We start from the raw sequence: 12,953 nt of genomic DNA, 5'->3' as shown, positions 1-12,953 counted from the left end.
TCTGATAAAAAAGGTATCACAATAGAAGCTTCAGAGTGCTCATACTTTTCATAATGTCATACCTGATTTTCCCTTTTATTTCGTATGTCTGCCGGTGCAGGCCAGGATAGATATATCTTCAGAATGCGATTCCATTTATAGCACCTAATTTATATTTTTTAATGATGATCAATGATCAAATAACCGATTGAAAGATATTTTGATTGAAGACTCCTGCAGTAAGAAGTAATTCAACACCAGTGTGTATCAAATGTTTAGCGCCTTCATGTTAACCTTTCAGAAGAACCCAAATGCAGACATGAATGTGGCAGATTGAGGAGCAAACCTGAAAAGCTTAATAAATTAACTGAATACACTGACTTTTTGAAACAAACAGGTTGCAAAATAGACAAGGAAACAAGAGCATCTGACAAGTGAGTTGAGTAAATGTATACACTGGAGAAAGTGATTGAACAGCGGACAAAGGTGAGTTCATCAGACATCGAGCAGCTGAGCTAGAACCATGAGTAAGAAGCACATCTCGATATTATGACGGAGAAATGTAATGCTGTGGAATTTAACAGATATGTAACAGAAATCATAAACCAAGACTTCAACATGACATAAGGCATGAAACAAAACTCCAACACATAGGAAATGTAAACTATGATGAATGCTCTATTGCAGGGGTCTCAAACTCCAGTCCTCGAGGGCTGCAGACCTACAGTTTTTAGATGTGCCACAGGTACAAAACACTGGAATGAAATGGCTTAATGACCTCCTCCTTGTGTAGATCAGTTCTCCAGAGCCTTAATGACCTAATTGTTCTGTTCAGGTGTGGTGCAGCAGAGGCACATCTAAAAGTTGCAGGACTGCGGCCCTCGAGGACTGGAGTTTGAGACCCCTGCTCTATTGCATAAAACAAACTATTTTTTTTAGATTGATTTTATTAAGTAGTTAGGTCCCTCTCACACAAGAGGGCAGTGTGGTGCCGGAAGCAAGAGGTGTGGCTACCTGACCTTCAGGTGGAGAGAAGATTGATTAGTGTCAAGCATACAGCTGCTTGCTTTTGCTTGCCTCAGTTTGCTTCTCACTATTTGGTGTGTATGTGTAACCCATTGCATAATGTTACCACAAGCCCTGCTCCCTCTTTCTCTTGACCCTTATTTTGAATTTGAACAGTTGTTCTTCCTGCCATCCAGAGGACACTGCTCATGGTTTGTGCCTCTCTGGTCAATTGCCTTTGAAAGACTTCTTAGCACTTTCAGAACCTCTATCCATTTTCTCCACTCATTGTGTCCTTGCAAGGTCTTATAGGTTAATTCCTTTCTCCTGCAATCTAAAGACAACAGGCAGGGCACAACATCAAAAGGTCACCGATCCATCAGATGGCTATAACCAATCAAGGGTTTGCTTGGACAATATGAGGAAGAACCTGGAGAGAAGCCAGGAATGACAACTACAACAGGAGAAAGGTATGTTTTGCAATTTCAAATCTTCTAGCTGTGTAGCAACAATTGCCCACTGTCCAGCTCGCATCTTTAAATCAAAACATGCTAGATGACTGTGCTACATCTAATGCTTAGAAACATTCTGTTTGTGAAAATAATTATACATTTGAAGAATTGCATGATAATTTTACATACTGTGCATTCATTGGTGCCTCTGGGAAAGATGTGTACAGAAGCCTTAAAATATATGATTGAAATATATGGTTGTCTTTAAAATACAAGTCCTTGTGTATTTTAAAGACATGATGACTTTTAAAATACCACTTTTTACCGCAGTGCCATATAAATAAAATCGATGTTGACATTTATTTAATTCACTCTTTCTTTGTGGCTTTCTAAAAAGTTTTGGCGACATGTCAAGTCTCTTCAATTTATTCCTTCTCTTGATTTCCATACCACATAATCAAGTTAAAATATAAAAATGCTTTCCACTAGACTTTAGTGCAGAAGTTTTATCATGTTTTACTCGCCCCAAAATCAAGCTTGTGCACTGTCCATAGACATGCCCAAAACTCTACAATCGTTGGTTACCTCCAACATCTTTTCTTTGATTGTTACAAGTTGCTTTAAGCCTTTGCCCATTTGAATGGTGAGTTCTTTAGTTTTAATAACATTTATTTCTATAAAAATGAGCACCACTCCTGTAAAAGTATCATCTTCATAATTTAAGTTGTCTCTTTCACTTTACCCTCTCCTACAAACTGAGCAACCACTGCTATCGTAAACTAAAATGATCTTAATGCTCCTTAAATTAAGTTGAATGAATACAGAAGAGTGCTGATAAGACTGTACTCTGTCATGCTTCCAAAAACAGATTAATCTCATCTGATTAAGTACTTCCAACAGTAATCCTTTGAGGACAGTAAGAGAAAAAGTTTATGCAGTGAATTACTCTACCAACTATTAAGTTTGCAGGTGTCTGCCACAACATATATTCATAAATGCAGAATCTGTAAAGTTTTCAGCTATTCACTCACTTGTATAACACACATCTGCCTGATTTGAATGGCAAGTCCTCTTGTCCTTTGCATCTTGAAGACTCATATCAACTTTTGGCCCAAAGGAAACAAAAATTCATTAAATGCTAATTGAAGGACTCTAACTGACTTTGAAATAAAGTACAAAACTATTTCAGTTCCATTTATTAAAACTAAACTGGTTCAGTGAGGGGTGTTGGGGCAAAAAGTGTGGTGTTGGTGATTTTATTAAAATGATGGGTGTGGCTGTACTGTATATTAAGACATTACCTAAAACACACAGTTTACCTCGCATCTAAAAATAAATCAGAAGAAGTATCAGAATGAGAGTTACAACTTTTATCTGTTCAAAAATGTATATTCAAACACAATTAGCTTGGGTATGTCCAGTCATCATTGCATTCAGACAGGAGACAGTTTAAGTTTACCAGAGATGAACAGATTTTGGTGTGAAATGTTATCAATCCCAGAAAAGAAGGAAAATACCTTGAAAGATGCTCACTGAGACTAGTAAGACAGTGATACAGGTCATATGGTGACCTGGGCTACAAGGCCAATCAGAGAAGGAATTATTATTTCAAGAGCAACATAAAAAGGAAGATTACGGTTTACAAATGCACTTAAGGACTGCTGAGTGATAAATCCAAAACCAAAGTATTTTATTTTGATGACCATCTGAAAACTGCAAGCCTAGAAACAGAGTCCCAGCTGTAAAGTTTTTTGGTGGCAGCATCTTGTGTGTTTGCTCCTACTACTACTCGTTCCTCCCTACCTTTTCCACACATTAAGTGTATATTTGACGGCATCATTATACCATAATAAATGAATAAAATGAAGTTTGGATTTGAATTCAAAAATGGAAGAAGTTTGAGTTCTTCTGACAGGAGAATATGTGACACGTTTGTCTCCCAAGTATGCCTTCCAGTCATACATTTTTAATTTGGAGTCGGAATAACCTAATATTTGTGACTGCTGTCAACAAATAGATTGAAGGAAAACATACTTGGAAAAATCTCTCCCACAACTCCTGACAAACATTGCTATAGCACAATCCAAAAAAATCAGTCTGCTACCCATTTAGAATAGGAAAATCTGTTAATTATAACTTACCTGTGGCTATCTTTTTCTTACATATGATTTTAAGCCAAACAAATCAACCATAAGAGTGTGAGTATGTCCTAAATGCACGTACATTAAAAAATGAGGTGATACTTCAGTAGAACCAGATAACAATTGGTATTCAGGAAGTGGATGGATTTCCACCAGGGCATTTTGGGGCATGAAACATCCACTTACTATTGATGTCTGACAAACTCATAACTGTGCTGTCTGGGTAGGTGTGGAAACCTTGATTCACTGAGACAGCCAAAGAGATGCCTCATTTTATTTTATTTTTTTCCTTGCCCTCATCAGTACACCATTTCTTTCTAATCAAATAGCCTTTTTTGTTGGGAGGAATGTTAATATTTCAGTGTTGTTGAGGCTGGCTAGCATTCACCACACACACACACCCGCCCACGCACGTCAACACAGTCAAATGAGATGGTTTAGTGAAGCGAAGACTTCAGTAATTTATGCCATTGACAAAAGAAAATGCAAACTAGAACTTTGCAAAAAAAAAAAAAAAAAAATATATATATATATCTTTACGTCCAGCTCATTTGAATATATAGTCACAAACAAGGTTTGTAGTTATGGATGTTCATTTGCAAGAAGGTGAATCAGCCTATCAAATGGCAGCAACTCGGTGTATTTAGACATCTAGATAATATGAGCATGACTTCCATAAACAGTTGTGTGGGTGAAAATGTCATTGTTGATGTCAGAAGTTAGAGAACAGTTGGTAGTGGCTTGATATGATAGAAATATACATTAAAAGTGCATAAAAATAGTCACAAAAGCAACAAATAGCACCTTCTCACAACCAAGGTATGCAAAATACCATGTCTAAATGCAGATCACGTTACAACTTGTAGCAGATTGGCTATAGCAAGAAAACACCACACCATGTACCACTTCTATCAGATAAGAACAAGAAACTGAGAGTACAATTTGCATTGGTTCAATGAAATTGCACAATGGATTGAAATCGTTTTGCCTGGAACATTCGAGCAGAAACTGAAACATCCATTCTGTCTTGAAACAGTTCAGGCCGCTGCTGGTGGTGAACTTTGTGACCCCAGTTAATATCATCATGAATAGAGGTCACATTTTTTGAGAACTTTGCATTTAACTAAGTTTAAGATATGGAAGCATCAATTTTATTTTAGACAAACTATAACAAATGGAAAAAGTTGGAGTTACGGAGCTTGTTCAAAAATGTTTAGGTGTTGAACTATGAACGTTAATGCAGTAAACTCATTTTCATTTTCTTGTCACCTTTTAATATCCATTTGAGCATTGTAGTTAATACCATAGCCACCCTAAGGGATGTTACTGATCATGTCTGTCTCTTTATGTTGCCAGTGTTTCTTCTGATGGCTATCAGGACAATGTACCATGTCATATAGCTCAGGTTATTTAATGACAGTGAATTCGTAATATACTCCATAGCCACTGTTAAGAAAAATGATTATTTTTTGGTGTTTAATATAGCCAATATACGACATGTGTAACAGTTCTATACAATACTCTTATTTGGAACAGGTCTCGTCTGAGATGCGGAAAGCAGACAAAGCAGGGCCTTTTCTTCCTCCCCCGCTGACAGACACAAAGCAATAAAATTTACATTCCGATAGGAGTTACAGACTCTTTGGCGCCTCTCCCCGTACCTGGCACGGCCCAAGACGAAGTGGTCCGCCCTTTCACTTAGATAAAAACCAGACATCGGAGCTGAAATGAGGGGAGTTCCCAAGTTCTCTGAGTGCTGAGGGAGTTTCTAATTGGTCAAAGAACGGAACGCCTTGGCTGCATAAATTAAATAGGGAAACACCTATTTTGGTATAAAAATTACGTACACGGAGCACGCAGAGAGAGAGAGAGCGGCCGCTATTTTTTGCCTTTTTGTATTTGTTTTGTGTTTGTCTGTCTTCCCCCTTGTGTGTCTTTATTCTTATGAAAAATGCATATCTCTGTTCCTCTGCAGTTTTGTTGTTCATTGCTTTGTATGAGATTAAACTCTGTGATCTGTGACGTCAACACGCTTTGTTGTTGTTTCGTTTTACCAGCACGCGGTCGCTGCACGTCGCCCACGGAGAGCGTCACTCGCCGATCCCGGGCAAAATTAAAAGAGGAAGAAGGAGCCAAACGTTTTATCCAAAGCTAGCATTAAATAATTACCTCTTTTTTTTAATATCACCAAATCTCAATCCATAAGAGCTTGTTTTGCATTTGGGACAGGAACTTCACATTATGAAAATGCAGCTGAAAATATCAGGAGCAACTGAGATATACTAAAATGCCATCACTATGCATCAAAGTCTTAAAATAATGTTTCAGAAACCTTGTGGAAGAATTAGGACAGTTTTAAATGCAGAAAATGCCCCAACTTGGAACTAGCAGGTTGTACCTAATAAAGTAGCTAATGAGTGTATAGCACTTTGAAAAAAATAAATCGGTGAGTGCAGATGGTTTTTGACCAATTAAAGTCCTTTTCCAGTTTTGAGTACAAAGACAGTTTAACATATTATTTAAACCTATTCAGTTAATCTTTTTCATCTCAGCAGCAGCAGATGGAATCTTTATTAAATATAACAACCCTAATCAGGAGTTTTGAAATAGATCAGCGTCACTTTAAATTGAGATGAGAATTATAACAACTAGGAAAAACATCCATTTACTTTGGGTCCTTTTGGCTGCATATTCCTGTATAGTGTTGCATTCATCCTGAAGCTTTCATAAGCAACAACTTAATCAATAAATGACAGTGTGCCAGCCGCACCAACTCGTTTGACTTATGAGGTGGTATGGGTTGGCTCCATACATGCTAAATTTTAAGTCTTTCGCTCCAAAGTTCTATTTATTCACACAGACATGCAGTGCTTGTCTGCTGCTCTTCGGACCATTGTCCCAGAATTCAGAATCCAGATTCAATAGTAGAAAACAATGCTGTTTTCACCCCAAGGACACCAAAGTGGCATGCAGACAACAAATTGGAGAAGTCTGTCTGTTTTCTCTTTTGCTGTTTGTTTTCAGTTTTTTCAGCTCATTCCTTTTTGCTATCCTATCCAGTTTGAACGTTTTTGACAACTGGCTTGTTAGACTGAAAGAAATGAATAGCAAAAATGAAAGAAAGTTTTAAGTCAGAAACATTGCCTCAGAAATATACATTTTATTCTGAGTTCTGTTTCTTTCAATGTCACTTAGAACTTTAAAAGCTCAAATGCATGTTTCCTTTACATTCTCTAAGTAAATAGGAAAAATGCCTCAGAAGAAAGCTGTGGCATTTTCACTTCTGTTTTATAAGAGAGCTGTAGTTAACATTTTTTAAAACATTATATTGTTTCCCTGTTTTTCCAGTTTCTGCTGAAATATTAAGCCTTGCATTGTTGTTAATACCTCTAAAGTTCAGGCAAATTTCACAAAATGTTGCTAATATTTAGCAGTAATATATAATCATAGCATGATTATATATTACTGCATGAATAGGATATTTTATCTTATTCATTCATGTTAAAACTGCATAAAAATATTTTACTTGATTTATGGAAACAGTTTAGTTCTGCAGACACGACAAAAATGAAATGTTGCAAGATGCATACTGTGTCTCATAATTGCTTTTGCAAACATCAGTAATGCTTAATCAATAGGTTTTCTCTCACTAATCTCAGATATTTATTTCAGTACCTTGTGAGCATTTCCATTTATCTAGTAAATGACATCAGCAGGAACAATAAAATGCTAATATTGACAAAAAGCAGAAGCCCTATCCTTTTATCATACTTGTATTAGCCTCATGCTAACTGCTAACAAGTCATAATAATCTACAAAGTATATTTTCAGAGGGGTTGAGTTGTATTATTGACCCTGAACCTCAATGTATTTGGACAACCAGAACTGCAATGCATGCTCACTTGAGAGAAAGGAATAGGTTTGTATGTATCATTGTTTTCAAAAATTTTAATTTATTATTCAAAAGTTATTCAAGTATCTCAATAAGCAAAGCACATTGTACAGGTTAACTACATACAGATTGATATTTTCATTGTTTTCTTTTGTGATTATTTTCCACTTACAGCTGATGACATTTAATTCCTTGGAAGATTAAAATATTACAGCAAATCAATGAAATAAACATTTTATTGAGTTAAACATTTCTGTTAAATGTATTAAACAGACATGTTTAATACATTTCTGTATTAAACATTCTTAATACAGAAATGTGCGCTTAATTTATGCTTAATAGCAGCATGAAGTTTTTTATTTTCAAAAGGTACTTTTAATCTGACAAATGAACCTCATCAGACTAACTCATAAGTAAATTAATTTTGTTTATACCATTTGCTCTACATTGGTACTGCTGTTTAAAATGAATCCTTTCACCGTCTGGGTACTTGCTTTGACGCTGTTCCTGATGAACATTGTCTTGTATTATATTAATTTTATGTTCTAACGTGGTATTTAAAAGTATTTCAACCTCTCTGTCCACTCAAATGAACCTAGTGCCATATTCCATTCCTAACAGGATTGTGATTGGCTAACAGAGGTGTTACCTATTCCCAACACTGCCCCCTATGGGTTGGGAAGTTTGATACAACAGTCAGGGGATCCATGTGGGTGAACACTTTTCTTAAACCAACCTTTTTTTCAAGCAATGTGGAGGAAATAATTGTTTTCATAAAGACCCGGCTATGTTTTTACAAAATTATATCTAAAAGTATATCGGTCATGGGGTGTGAGTTTGTGGATTGACCATCATGCAGACAGGAGCTGGAAGCATGGATAGAAAAACTTGAGAAGCACAGTAAGTCAGAGCAGAACAAAATACATAAATCTAAATGAAACCAGCAGGGAACATCTGGAGAAAATAACAGAGTATAATGGGAAGAACCAGCCAGGAGAAACTGAGAATGAGTTGTATATATTCTGGAGAGGTGGTTACTGAACAAATAACTGATGGTTGGTTAGAAATGGGTTGCAGGTGTGAGGGGAGAGAGCAGAAGACAGACTGGGGAGAGAGAGAAAGTGGTAGAAGGGGTGAGTACACAAGGGACTAGGAAATAAATCTAACACTAAAGAATGACTAAATATAATTGAACTAGAGTAACAAAAAATAACTACACACAAGAAATAAACATGAAGTAGAATCACTAAGGAAGGCCTAAGTAAAGTAAAACAGAAATAAAAATGAAACTAATGAGTACAGTATAAACAAAACAACTCAGGATTCTAACAATATGTTGAATAAGTAGTTTATTGGAAAAATTTGGTGTAGTGCTACCCTGTCATCTCTGGCAGAGTGGAGAAAAGAAATCTGACAAAAGAAATTGTCAGCAATGACAACCAATGCATCATTTTTAAACAGCAGATTGTGCTGAGGTTAAGGGATTTTAGACGGATTACAAACTATTCCAGAACAAAGTAAAAGCAAGAAAAATGTAAAATATTCAGTGTTTTTTTTTTCTTTTTATTAAGAATAATTCGGTTAACTGTTTTTTTTTTTACATAAAAACAAGTTTATCAATTCCTCATTGAATCCTAAGTAGTTCTGCAATAAAACAATGTGAATGTCAAACAGATCTGGAAAGGTGAATACACGTTAGTACATTTTGATAAAGAAAGAATCAGGTAACTATTTAGCCTTAAACTAAATAGTATTTCACATGCACCAATGTTCCATATGAAATACACAATGCCACATGACTTTGTTAATATGCTGGTCAGAGAGGGTCTGTGCTAACAGATGCTAAGCCATATGCACAGGTGTTAGTAGCTCACAGTTCCATATTTTCTTCTATAAGTGCGTTAATGTGCACTGAATGCAAAACAGAGCTGATTCATCTGTTTATTGTTACCAGCCTTCAATATCTCTGTGTTGATGAGAAAATGTTTATCTAGTCTGATTGTCATTGACAATAAGAATTACCCCATTAGCTTAGACCAACACAAATGCCTCAGACTGCTGGCCTGCTACCAAAACAATTTTACTGATGGATAAACCTTTAAATCCATTCCCTCTAACCACTTTATCTAGACAAGAGTATCATTGAACAGGACTTTATCCCCACTGAGAGTGAACAAGAGGTGGACCCTTGACAGACTGTCAGTCCATTACAGTTCTAACAAGGCAGAGAGACAACCAATGCATGCTCCTACTCTCGTGGACAACCAATTAACAATGTGTTTATAAAGCAGTTGTCTGACAGTAGGAATAAGCAGAGCCTATTAAGAAGGGGGGGAAAAAAAGCGTTCACCAAGCCATCAGGGCTTTCCAGCGGTGAGATGACACTCTGAACCTCTACAGCATGCTTCCCTGGTTAAATACAGACTATGTAAAAATCACATCTTGACTATTTATCCCACCTTCAACAAACAGTTTGAGAAATACATTATTTTAGCAAAAATTGCCTTTTTAGACAAATTTATGTCGATACCATCTCAGAGGATGGTATGCAGAACTGCTAAAGATAATACTTTTTATTATGAATTTTGATTATATATATACATATAAACAATATAAACAACTGTTAACCTTTATGATATGTTTTTCTCAGTGACGTGCGGTGAGGTTCATAGCTGGTGAGGCACTGACGTCATCAGAATCAGATTTGCAAATAGATGCATAGATTGACAGCAGTTTACAGGTTATGTTTCACTTCTGCATTCTTACACATACAAACTGTAGCTCACAAAACACACATTTCCTTAAAAAACAAAACAAAATAAACAAACCTTTCAGCTCCGGCGTTGGTCTTCCTTTGGTTATTATCTCCTGCTTCGATTGAAAGTCCACTTGAGAAAACTTTTTTAGTGTTGTAATGTAGTCATCCATGTCGAAAGTCGGGATAAGCGAGAGGAAAAAAATCACCATCTCTATTATAATCTATCGCTGCACTTGACTTGCTTCCCGAATCGTTTAGCCTAGCTCGCTGTCACTTACTCGGCAGTTGAGGAGTGAACAAGACGAACGTCTGGGATCTTGAGCGCCCCCTGCCATGAGGCAAGAGAACTGCCTGCCTCACCTCGAACCTGTTCTCTGCCGTTTATAATCGCTCATTACACGAAACACGTTACACAAACACAGTTGGTGACAAAAAGCACTGTACATTATATACATAAGCTAAATTATTGGAAATAAGTTCACATATTAAATTTGTTTAAACCATTTTATTGACGCCGTACAGCAACATGCTCTCTCCGCTTAGCAGCCAGCGCAGAGCCAGGGGTTGCGCAATCCAAGGTGAGGCAGAGCTCGCTGCTGCCTCACCGGCATCGCTTCCAAGCATTTGAATGGGAAAATAAGAAAATTCAGCGATTTTGAACAAATAAAAATCGAAATTGGTGAAGCTACATGAAAAATAAATATTTTTTAGTACAAACCACCGGATGAATATAACAATTTAAATTACTTTATGATTATATATTTTGTTTCTTTCCATGATGGCTGGTGAGGCACTGCCTCACCTGCCTCCCCTGACCGCACGTCACTGGTAAAAATCACATCTTGACTATTTATCCCACCTTCAACAAACAGTTTGAGAAATACATTATTTTAGCAAAAATTGCCTTTTTAGACAAATTTATGTCGATACCATCTCAGAGGATGGTATGCAGAACTGCTAAAGATAATACTTTTTATTATGAATTTTGATTATATATATACATATAAACAATATAAACAACTGTTAACCTTTATGATATGTTTTTCTTTTTTGGAAAACCTTACCCTCTCAATGTTCTCAAGATTTGTTGTGCTTCCCATACACAAAAAGAAAGCTCCAGTGTATAACAAGCATCGACTGTGCCTACATTTTGAAAAAGGCAATCTTTCTATGCCTTTTTTCTCATCAATACATGATAAAGCTTCTGTCAGTAAAAATCCAAGCAAACCTGGAAAGCACACAGATTTACACACACCCACAAACACCTGCACTGACAGATCTTGGCACATACTGTTAGACACAATCACTAATTAATAGATTTGACTGACCTGACTGCCTTATCCTATCTCACTCCCACTGGGCTGCTGTGTTGTCTCAGTCATTAACCATCTAAAGTATGATGGACTACAGATTTCTGTCTGTCAGACAAATAGATTTTGTGATGCTTAGAGAGTCTGAGGGACAAAAAAAATCTTATCCTGTAGCTTCATCAGATACACAACAGGATACAAAATTCAAAGCCAATTGAATTATTTGTGAGGGTGAATCCTGTAATCATCATGAATTAAAACCAGGTGAAAACATAGTATGGAGCAAAGCTGACAGAGTTGGATGTATCGTGTCTTGCAAAAGGAGTAATTAACTCAAGTGCAGTCACAAATTCCTGTGAATTTTATTGAGATTGTATGTAATAGATCAACACAGAGCAGACTTCTATTGTGAGCTGATAAGATTCAGAACACATATTTTTAAAATAGCTTGTAAAAAATTTTTTGCATTTTTATTCACCCCTTTTACTCTCCTGCCTTTAAATAAAACTCGGTGCAACCGACTGTCAATATTAATCATTCAATTAGACCGTGAAAATTAACCTCAACTATTCTATTAAGCTCTCAAAGATATGTTGGAGAACAGAAAACAAAACAGGACCAGGAAAACATCAGACAGCTCAGATATATAATTATGGAGAAGTTTAAAATAGGACTAAGTTATAAAACATTATCCTTATCTTTGATAATTTCATGGAACACTGTGCAATCCATCAACACAAAAAACTATCCCGTAGCTGCAAACCCACCAATATGATGTGGTGGCATCATATTGTGCAGATTCTCCTGTGCAGATGGAACAGGGAACTTGATTGAGTTACATAAGTTGGAAGGAGTTAAATGCTGGACAATTCTTGAAGACAAACTGAGATTCATTTAATATAATTTGAAAGTTAAGTACTTTGACTACTTTCTGGATGCACTAAAGGTTCAGATGGCATCCAGTAGGACTGAACCTCTGACTTATTGGCAATACTTCTGGTAGGCTGCGTATATTTCTTGTTGTGTGAATCTGTTACAGATAACACAATCATAATTGTAGCGAAAGGTGGTTGTACAGTGTTGATTCTGTTTGGGCGGAAGACAAATCGATTCATATTTTGAGATTTTTTCTTGTAAAAGCTTTTTAAAAAAAATCAGCAGCCTTTTCTTTCTACCTAAACACTTTCCATTTTATAAACTTCTTTGAATTGATTTCTCACTAGCCTGGCCTTCCAGTGTAATTCTGTTGGAAAAAGTTATCACTCCCACTACAGTCTGGGCTTTCTCCCAATAGGATATTGGGCAGGTTTTTTACCGGCTGAGTTTCTCACATGAATCCCAATGAAATGCATTGAAGAGTGTGGTTTTTACATCTGACAACATTCAAAGAGTAGAAATAGTTTTGCGATAGTGTGT

The 12,953-nt window shown here is 36.4% G+C and overlaps 1 long non-coding RNA gene across 1 annotated transcript; it reads left to right on the top strand.

The window, feature by feature from the left end:
* Positions 1-4,417: 4,417 nt before the first annotated feature.
* On the top strand, positions 4,418-10,908 carry LOC116723896 (uncharacterized). The gene is made up of 3 exons (XR_004340068.1): positions 4,418-4,429; positions 5,260-5,261; positions 10,416-10,908. It is a non-coding gene; the product is annotated as an uncharacterized LOC116723896 (long non-coding RNA).
* Positions 10,909-12,953: the final 2,045 nt, after the last annotated feature.

This window comes from Xiphophorus hellerii, chromosome 8 (assembly GCF_003331165.1).
Source record: "Xiphophorus hellerii strain 12219 chromosome 8, Xiphophorus_hellerii-4.1, whole genome shotgun sequence".
NCBI classification, from domain to species: domain Eukaryota; kingdom Metazoa; phylum Chordata; class Actinopteri; order Cyprinodontiformes; family Poeciliidae; genus Xiphophorus; species Xiphophorus hellerii.
This window is presented reverse-complemented; position numbering and strand designations above follow the sequence as displayed.